Source organism: Bacillus rossius, chromosome 1 (genome assembly GCF_032445375.1).
Source record: "Bacillus rossius redtenbacheri isolate Brsri chromosome 1, Brsri_v3, whole genome shotgun sequence".
NCBI classification, from domain to species: Eukaryota; Metazoa; Arthropoda; class Insecta; order Phasmatodea; family Bacillidae; genus Bacillus; species Bacillus rossius.
In genome coordinates this window covers 43,859,286-43,870,075 of record NC_086330.1, presented here as the reverse complement: position 1 = coordinate 43,870,075, position 10,790 = coordinate 43,859,286, and positions in this window count along the sequence as shown.

Sequence of the window (10,790 nt, the reverse complement as noted above, 5' to 3'; positions counted from 1 at the left end):
TTGATATTTATTTGTTTGAATGGGTTGGAGAGAATAGAAGTTGATAAAATACTACTCAGCCTTTTATGTTTAGGGACTTTCCTATCAAAATAATTTTAGTTATTTGTAGACTTCTTAAAATATCATTATTCTTATTCCAATCAAATTTTATCATACAGTGAAAATATTTTATTACCTTTCACTGAAGTGTTAGTTGGATTTTGCTGATTAACGGACTTAGCCAAGATTTTCCATAATGATTTTATGTATCAGTTTGGAAGTGATTAGTCCCAAATTACAACAGTTATTGTGTCCATACAAAACTGATATATGTGTGTGTGAACGTATGTTAAGTTGGAGTTGCACCAACAAACTTAGGCTGCAGGTTCATCACGTAAAAATAATCTGAAAACATAATTTACGGCCTAAAGCTCTTCCCAAAACTGGTAGGTATATGCCTTTGAAGTTGTAGCTGAACTACAGTAGAATATCGTTATAGCGAGCACGGTAATAGCGAGAACTCGGCTATAACGAGGTATTTTTGAGAAATTTACGGCGTGATCGCTTGAAGCGCGCTTTTGTTATTTGTCTGCTTTATCTCCACCCCTTTCGCTCGCCACTAGACATCTTGCCCTTGACGCCTGTCACATTCTTCAGCCGTGCAGTCGCCACCTAAGAGCGTGGTTTAAAAATAGAATCCCATCCTTTCTTTTATCAAACTTCCGTTAGTTATCTGTGCCGTGTGTACACAAAGTTTGAGATTGGAACAGAAACAACGTAAGAAAGTATTTTTTACAAATTAGAAATATTTATGTTTTTGTTTTTATAATCACGTATTTTCACGGTTTTTTTTTTGTTATCTTAAAAGAGATAATATTAAAAAGCCGCTCTAATGAGATTTAATTGTTTCTTGGTTAACAAAAACTATTAATTATCAAATATTGTTAATTGTTTATATTCTATTTATTATTATTTACGCGACGACATACTGTACGCGTACGCAATACGACTGGATTCGTTGCTGCAGCATAACATAGCACAGGCCTGCCGTTTTAACGGATTTTATCCGTTTTCACGGATATTTGAAGCTTAAAACGGACTAACAGATAAACGGTGACATTCACGGATATTTACGACGCTTCGCCGATATTTTCATTTTTGAATTTCATTCGTGTAAATATTTACATTCAACTACCTATTTGAAGTTGTCAAACCATACAAGCATCCAACAGTAAAGCAAAAACGCACATTACGTGTAGCGCCATGGAAGTTCCAATCGTTTAACCACAAACCAAAAACATTTACTCCCAAATAGCGTTTCATGAAGTACAATATCTATGGTTTCGGAGGAAATGTTTTTTGTTTGTTGAGTTAAAAGTTAAGAAGTGTCATGGCGTCAGTAAACATTGTTTTTTTTTTTTTTGCCGTTACAATGTTTTAGGTGCGGCATTTGTTTACAAACTTCTTACGTGATTTAAGTAGTAGTTTTGGTCTTAGCTGATTGTGATGGAGAAAAAACGTAAGGCTTCGCCGGTCAGGTCACTTTATAAACAGCGTTATTGTAAAGAATGGGAGCAAGAATTGAAATGGTTGAAGCGTGGCAAAACGGAATTTTCCGACCTTTGTTCGACTTGCAACTCGGAACTGAACGTGACAAAGGGCGGCTTGAAGACGCAAGTTCAAGCGAAAAACCAATGAGCTGCTGATCAGAGTTGTTCGTTGACGAGTTTTGTAACCAAACCAAATAAAATAATTGATACGGAACTGCGAACTTCGTTTGTGAAAACAATTTATCTGTGAAACTCAGTGATAATTTCACGAAACTTGTCCCTCAAATGTTTCCAGATAGTGAAATTGCAAGAAACTTTCCTTGTTCTCGCACTAAAACTAGCCAGATAATTATTCAACTTTTGGGTACATCAGCTGCAGATTATGTTACCTATGCAATGAAAACACAATTTTTCACACTGATGATTGATGAATCAATTGATGTTACAGTCACTAGGCAGGTTGTAGTGTTAGCAAGGTTCTTTCCATCTGAGATTGTTGAAACTCATCTGTACAAAGTAATGGCTTTGAGTGGTGCTGCAACTGGAGAAAATCTGCTGTGGAAAGGGTTTTTTCAGCAATCTCAAGATGGTTTAAACGGTTCACATTGTCAATGGAATCACCAATGTTAAATGTGCGGTTGCATTGCACAATGAGAACTTCAAGCCCACTGACGAGATGCAGAAAAGAGCACAGAACATGAGAAAGTAGCTAGTTAATGATGTGAAATACATTTGTTTTTTTTTTTGTTTTTTTAACTTATAAATAACTTCAGTTGTATGGATGTATTTATAGTTTGTAAATAAGAAAAGCACCAAAGCCTATACTGAAGAGAAATTTTTAAATTTCTTTTCATTTTATTGTGATACCAACTATTAGTTTTGTAATGTAAGTGGCAAATATTAAAAAATTTTTACATTCATTTGATTTTTTAAATTATGTTTTGGAATGCAATGTATATTTAAAATTACTGCCAAAAATAAATTTTGTCAATTACGGCTATAAATTTTACAGGATTTTTAAATGCTGTAATGAGGATTTAGGAACCCAATTTGGTGGCAGGCCTGGCATAAAGTGTCACAGTATGAAATTAATGGGAAAACATGTTTTCCACTGCTTTGTAAACTTGCAAAGGCAATGCTTATTCTTCCACACAGCAATGCAGGGCTGGAAAGGATATTTAATAAGCTCAACCTTATCAAGACAGCGCACAGGTCATGTCTTGAATCACCAATGCTAAATGCTTTGTTGCATATCTCTTCTGGGAAGAATATGGCAGAATTCCAGCCAACAGTAGAAATGAGGAATAGGGCAAAACATCTGAAAAAGTGATATTTAAATACTGCCAGTGGTGAAGTGTAGGCTAAATGTGTGTGGTAAATACTTGTATAAAGTGTTAAAAATTGAATTGGTTTGATTGAAGTATAGTTACGTACATTATGATCAAGTAATTTTCATAAAAATTGCATATTTATTTGTATTTTTTAACGTACAGGATTTTACAGGATATTTTATATTAAAAACAAGGATATTACAGGATATTTCACATTTCAATCAAGGATATTGTTTTCAAAGTGGTGGCAGCCCTGACATAGCATGTTATGCGGTATCAGAAGTAACGATAGTAACGAGTACTAATTGTTATAGTAACGAATACATACGGGTACACATTTTTTCATTACTTTTACACCTCTAGTAGGCACTACCGTATTTATTTCCGAATCGCCAGGGCAGTTTTCTTGTAACTTTTGTTTCGGTCAGTTGTTGGGGTATCTGTCCGGGAAAGGGGTGGTGATGGTTTGAGTTTAATCCCAAATTTATTTTCTAAAAAAAGTTGACAGGTTTCTTTAAATGAAAAAAGTATAGTTATCCAGCAACTATTACGTTTGAGGCGTACGTGCGTTGCCGCAGCCGCACTCCTGCTTTTTTGTAAGGAATTAAATCGTCGTGCTACACTAGCACCACCTTTTTACAACATCCCGAACCAACATGGCCGCCAGCAGACAGCCCGCGTTGACGATAGATAGCAGGACAAAGCTGCGTCGGCCGCGGGCTGAGATGCTATACTTACGTGGCTTGGTAGGGTATTCTGGTTATTTTGACGCAATCGGTGATCACATCCGTACTTATGAGGTATCGTTTTAAAGAGAATTCACACATCTGCTCACAGAAATTAAGATTTCGTTAATATAACTTGTTATTTTCCAATTATACAGGTTTAAACACAATTTTTATGCTATTTTCAGTTAATTTTTAATTTTTTGGGGGGCCAAAATTTGTCCAATTCGGTTATAGTGAGGACACGGTTATAGCGAGGATCAAACCCGGAACCGTTATAACGCTATAACGGGACTCTAGTGTAGTTGGGGTTTTTTTTTCTCGAAAATAATAACGAATTTATTTATAATGAAATGCCAAGCATCTGGTTAGTTTTACAAATGCTGGATATTTTGTCACTGAAGTCAAATTATGTATTTAATGAAAGTAATTTGGTGTGACATCTTTTTTTCTCATAAATTTTTGTGATGGGATGGAATAATGTGGGTTTTAAAAGCTGATTATTCTGCATGTCAAATGTAGTAAAAAAGATTGAATTGTTGTTCTACCCTTTATCCCACCATTTTCTCAAAAAAAAAAAACTAATAAACAACTTAGAACAAAATTTTTAGATGCCTGGCAGATGTGCAACACTCACAATAAACTGTTTCAAACAGCTGCCTAAAATCAGGTGCAGGATTTGCAGCATACTGTGACCAATAAAAGCAACAGAGAACAATCTCCATCAACGGATGCTAAAACCTGCTGAGGAGATATAAGTTATGATCATGAATATGTTCAAAAAAAAAGTGTCAAAGAACATTTCACCCCTAAAGGTAGGAGGCTCCTGCAATTGGTTGGTTCCAGTATGAAAGACAAGATAAACAAGAAATTTAACTATTTATTTAAGTAGAAACAAATTATAAATTATTAAATCCGTAGTTTACCTAAACATGCAACATGCTATAAGATGCATGTATTTATTGCTAATTAGCATTTATGTTTTCATGTAAAAACAATAACTGTTCAACAACATCTGGCGAGAGGCATTGCCTTCGAGATGTTACAATGTTTCCAGCAGCAGAAAACAATCGTTCACTGGGAAATGATGTTGCAGGAATGCATAGGAATCTCGTGGCAGCAGCTGACAAATATTTGTATACAGTCTTGTTTTCTCTCCACCAGTCGTATGTGTTAATATGTATGTCTTTTCTCAGTAGTTTATTGAGGTATCTTGATATCTCATTCTCCACCGGATCACTGAATGCTTCAACGAAACAAGATTCATTCTTGGCACATTGTTCCTCGAAATTGTTCCAAATATTTACAGATGGCCCAGCTTGACATTCAATTTGTCCTGTCTGTATGCGAATGCAGACCTGCCAACTCTCACGATTTTGGTGTGAGGCTCACGATTTTAAGGTCCATCTCACGCCCTCACGCCAAAATAGTGTTTCCTCACGATTTTTCGGGGCCCCAAGATTTTGTTTGTAAAAGTTACAAAACAAGTTTTACGAAAGCTTACAGTAACGAGTTTCCATCAATACTCGAGTCACGTAAAGGAAGCAATTTTGCGTTTTGTAGCGTGTGCCGTGCTGATTTTTCTATCTCGCATAGTTGAAGAGGAGACATTGTGAAACAAGTCGCTACAAAAAACACAACTAACACATGAAGTGTATTGCTTCCAATAAAAAAAAAATAATTTGGCTGTGAACAGTGATAATAGTGTTACACGAGCAGAATGTTATTTTACATCTTTTATAGTTGCGGCCCTGCATGATCACTACACGACAGCGCTAAATTATGTTCAACTAAATTAAATCTGCAACCTATAATTTGTTTAAATAAATTTTGAAGCAGAGACCATGTAACATATGTACAGGTATGTCACTTAAATTTAAAGATTCTCATTTGTTGTTTTTTATATCTAATCTGTATTTATGGGCCTGAAAATTTTTATCGAGGACCTCATGATTTTTTTAATTTGAATGTTGGCAGGTCTGCGAATGCACTCGGAAGGCACATTAACATTCTTATGAAAATGAATAATAAGCTTTATAAAGGCAGTTGCCTTTTCTCGTTCGTGAGCTTCAAGTAGAACTGCTTTAAACCTGGGGTCAAAAATCATGCCTGCGACATATTCTCCCGTCAGTTTAATACGTATGTGTAAACCTTGATAACATAGGCTTCTACAGATTCCTGGCAAACAAAATTCCATCTCCCGACTGCTTTTGATACAAAACAATGTAGCATATTTCTTATACCATCTATGATGGGTATAATCATTGAAATTGTTGGGAAATTCTGGCTACTGAATTCTAGAGTTGCACGATTTAGAGGTTCGAGAACCTTAACTACACCTTCAGCTAGTTTCCATTCATTTAAATTCAAATTGTCAATGGATCCAAATGATGCAGTTTCTGCTAAAATTGGCTCTTTTTGTTCAGCAAGTCTCTGCAACATGGCAAATTCACTGTTTCAGCGAGTTTAAACTTCTTGAATTAACTCGTGTTCAGATATTTTCATTAAAACTTGAAGATCGTGGAGTCGTTGACGGGCTTGTGTGCTGCGTCTGTAGTGCCCTACAATTGCACGAGCTTTCTTGCAAAGGGTCTCAATTCCAGGCGTTTCTTCCTTTGCTTAATTATTGCCAGTTGTAATGTATGACCCAGACAACTGAAGGCAGTACAAGGTGTCTTTGACAATACCAACTTGAGGTTTCTGGCATTGTCTGACACAACTTATACTGGTAGCGAGTTTGGAATGTTATACTTTTCAAACATTCCAGTTAAGGTATGTGCAATTGCAGTTACAGTGTGTTCGCCTGTTAAGGAAGAATTTCCCAACATAAAATGTGAAGGTACAAAATTTTCATCAAGGTAGTGAGCTGTTAATGATAAGAAAGAATCATTACTTTGTGAAGTCCACATGTCTGTGGTTAAAGCTATGACATTTACTCCATTGTCAATGTCTGTTGCCAGTTTGGTTTTTATTCTTTCAAGATGATGTTCATAAAGATCTGGAATCACACGCCTTGCAAATGTTCTACGGTCAGGCATGCTATATTTTGGTTTGACCAGTGACATGAGGTCTCTAAAACCTGTATCTTGGGCCATGCTGAAAGGTTGAAGATCTGTTGCCAACATTTTGCCTATTGCATTGGATGATCATTAGCATATTTTTCTTGCCTAGAAAATGCAGTTTGCAAGTCTGCTGGACAATTTTATGTTTGGGTACAGATGAAGATGAAAGTACCACAGATTTCATTTCAGATTGCAATTTTAAAAATTCTGAATATACGTCTGTGTGTTTTGTGAGATGTTTCGCCATGCTGGTTGTGCTCCCGTGAACTTGTTTAAGTTTGTTGCCGCATGTTTTGCACTTTGAATGAGTTTCAGACACTTTTTTGTAAAATTTCCAAACTGCACTTCGAGGTTTAAATACACCTTTCACATTTTCACTCATTTCTACAATCAAAACAAAGATTGTTTTCATGCTAGAAACTCAACACGGTATTGTACGTGTTAAAAGAAGAAAAAAAACATTATGGGTCATTTCTCATTGCTACAGAACTATCACACTTGCATTTTCCATTAATGTCGCCGTCGATATGCGTGATACTGCAGTCGAGGAATATATGTAAAGACAAAGAACACAATTACCACATACAGTGTGTAGCTATCAAACTTACGTCCTTAAAATACATACCTATACAAAATACACTGTTCCGGATCCCCGAAACAAAGAAAAAGTTATCACAGATACAGTGCAACGACTGCTGTTGTATGCACAGCTTCGATGGAAGAGTCAGATGTTGTTCATGCCCAAGCCACGGTAATAAAGTCTGCCACCATTAGCGCTTAAGTTGCAGGGACTCAATTCGGAAGACATTTTGTGGGAAGTTTTGCATGCACGTCTGTATAGTATCTATGAAGCTAATGTACTTAGAGCTTATTTATTTACTGCTTTCGGTGATTGAGGTTATACTTAATCACATCCCAGAAATGAAAACGTATTTTACGATTGGTTCGAGGACTTTCCAATTGCATAATTAATGTGTATGTCGGCCGTTTGTAGTAAAGAGAATTTTTCCTATTTTGAACAAAATGAGTGTTGTTATTTACAGGATGAGAGGTAAAAATTGCATTATGTATCATGATTGTTTGGCAGTATCAAAGTTCTTAGTACATACGAAGAACGTCGCTAAATGGAATATTCGTTGAGGTTTTACGTACATACATAGTTATATTCCACACCTTTATGTGCAAAATAAACTGAATGTTGGGAAATAGTCACCATGCAAATGACCTAGCCAAAATTTGAATTTTTAGAATCTTAATTTAAACGAAAGATACTATTTAAATTATTTATGGAATTCGAATCGAAACCGTAATTTTCGATTAATCGCCCAGCCCTACTTATTACTAATTGCATTGTATGTGTAAGGCAAGGTATTGAAATCCAAATTGTTTTAGATAATGCTGCAGTTAGGTTTCGTGCATTATCTGTAACTATATAAATGGGTACTGTGCACTGCCCCAAATCCCATTCTTCTAGAATGGAATTCAATTTATGGTGCACTGCAGATCCTGTATGTTGGCCAGGAAAGTACGAATTAACAAGAGCATAATGTTTCATCATAAAATCTGCTGTCATATAATGACAGGTCACAGTAATGTAGCTCTCGTTCGCTCGAGAAGTCCACATGTCGGTAGTAAGTGACAGCGACTGTACTGAACATAGTTCCCGTTCCATTTCTGTTTTTATTTGTAACTTGTAGTTCTCGTACATCTCAGGAATAATACGCCTCGAAAAAACTGTTCTCGAAGGTATCTTGGTTCTAGGGTATTAACCAGTTCCTGGAATCCCCTATCCTCCACAAGGGAATAGGGCTGATAATCTAGAACCATCATTCTCCCAATTGCCGATGTTATTGCCTTAGATCTGTGATGAGTTTTATCCATTTTCACATGGGTAAATGCACCATCTAAAGTTTGTTGTCTGGGTGTTTTTGGTGGCGTTACAGATGTTTGCTCATTTGTTCGTTTTTCTTTCAAATACTGATTTTTCTGTCATTGGTGTTTGTTGAGATGCCGAATCAACGTAGTTGTACTTCCTGACGGCACCTTCAGAGTAATTTTGCAAGTGTTACATTCTGCCTCATCTGTTTGGGTTTTGGAAACAAACTTCCATATTAATGCACCTTTATGCTGTACTTCACGTTTTGATGAACCGGGATTCATTTTTCATTACTGATACACGCCGTTCACGGTGTAAACAAAACAAAAATAAGAACTTTCTGAATTAACCTCAACAAAAGATCGCGTTACTGTATGATCCGTGGCACTGGCACTGCAAATTGAGCAAAATCACAATAAATCGACCTATTTTCATACTTGTAGTATCAATTCTCATATCGAATGACTGCAACAACAGTCTAAATGCTCGTTCTTTGAACAGTAGAAAACATGGCGGCATGCAGCTGTTAGCTCGAATGCTTGTCCTGGTATATTATTAATTACTATGAAACGTGTCACGGGATAATGTACACACGAAAAATAAATCTGATTTTAATCAACACTGTTCATTAACACCCGTCTTACGTTTATAAACAGACCATTCCGGATGAGAAATGCGACTGCTTTTGTTTGTACTTTGTACAGGTGCGTGTTTTCAAATTACAAGTGATAAGATCTTGTTGGTAAACAAAAATGACTGTAGTTCTTTTAATTTGCGTGTTTTAAAATAGCCTAAAACTTTTTCAATTATGCTTCTGACAGTAAAAATACTATTGTAATTTCAAGTGGAATTAAAACAATTCCTGTGTTAGGCCTAACCTAAAAACTCAATTTTTTCGAACACTTCAAAGTGCCACGAGTTGAGTCGAGTTGCAACATGCGACTCGACTCGACTCAACTCAACTCGAAATTTCGAACAGTTTGCACTATACTAGTTTTAATACTTTGAAACTGATGTGATCTTTTCCATATTATGGGAATTACAGCAGTTTTTCTGTTTTTTCAAAAGACCTTCCCCATTTCTACCCCTTTGGTCGGATATTGCCCATTAACAAAATCGGCTGAGATTTTCCACTACTAGATTTTATGTATCAGTTTGGAAGTGATTTATGAAAAATTGTGGTAGTTATTGTGTCAGTAAAAATTGTGAACAGTTGCACACACTCACACAAACACTCGTACACTCACTCACACTTTTGAGTTGACAATGGTTTAGGGGTCAATGGACCATGAAACGAAAAACTATATAAAAGTTTTCATAAAGTCCTCCATGGTAACGGTTAGAATAGGTAGTATTTCTTTGAAATCTACCTAAAAATGCCACCACTCTGTATCTGTCTGTTTGTTGGTCTGATTATTACTGCATTACGTGAAAACTAATGGGTGAGTTTTAATATATATAAATAATTCTACTCATAAATGAATGAAATTCCATTCATAAATGAGTACATATGGTTTTATGATTAAAAACATACTCCTAAGTTAATTAAGTGGAAGTAAAGCTGTTTAATATGAATGCTAAACAAACAAAAAATCCCTTCTTACCTGTTACAATTTTTTTGAAATTTATTCCCTTAGAGGGGTAAAAGGGCAAATTTCAATTTTACAAAAAATAGTGTATTTTTTTAAATCTAGTAGAATAGAATATAACAAAATTATGAATGACATGTATGAAGAGTCCAGTAATTGTTTGTAAATTTGACCGCAAACTGGTTAGTTGAGGGGGGGGGGGGGGAGATTAGGATAAGATTAAATTGTTACAAAATTTCTTATTTCTAAAGGAAATCAAGTGGTATGCAAGAAACAAAAAAAGTTAAATATTGTAAAGAAAGTTCTTTTTATCAAAATTATGCTGCTAAGGGGTTGAAAATGGTGTGAGATTTGTCAATAGATAATACATGTCTGAAAAATACAAAGGTAAAGTTAAGAAATTTGTTTTTTATCAAACAAAACTAAGGAAAATAAAAACTATGTATCAATAGTAACATGCTAGTTGTCTTAATTATCCTGAGGCAGATTTGCTGGAACAAAGATACTGTGGTCATAACTGTAGATGTGATCTGTGCATATCACATTTGTAACTTGCACAGTTTCCATGAATTCTATTAGAAATATACTTGTAATTTTTATCCTACTGTCAAGGTAAAACCACTCATTAAAAATAAATCTCGAAACTTAACCTCTGTGGCGGTATTTTAAGCTTTGTTG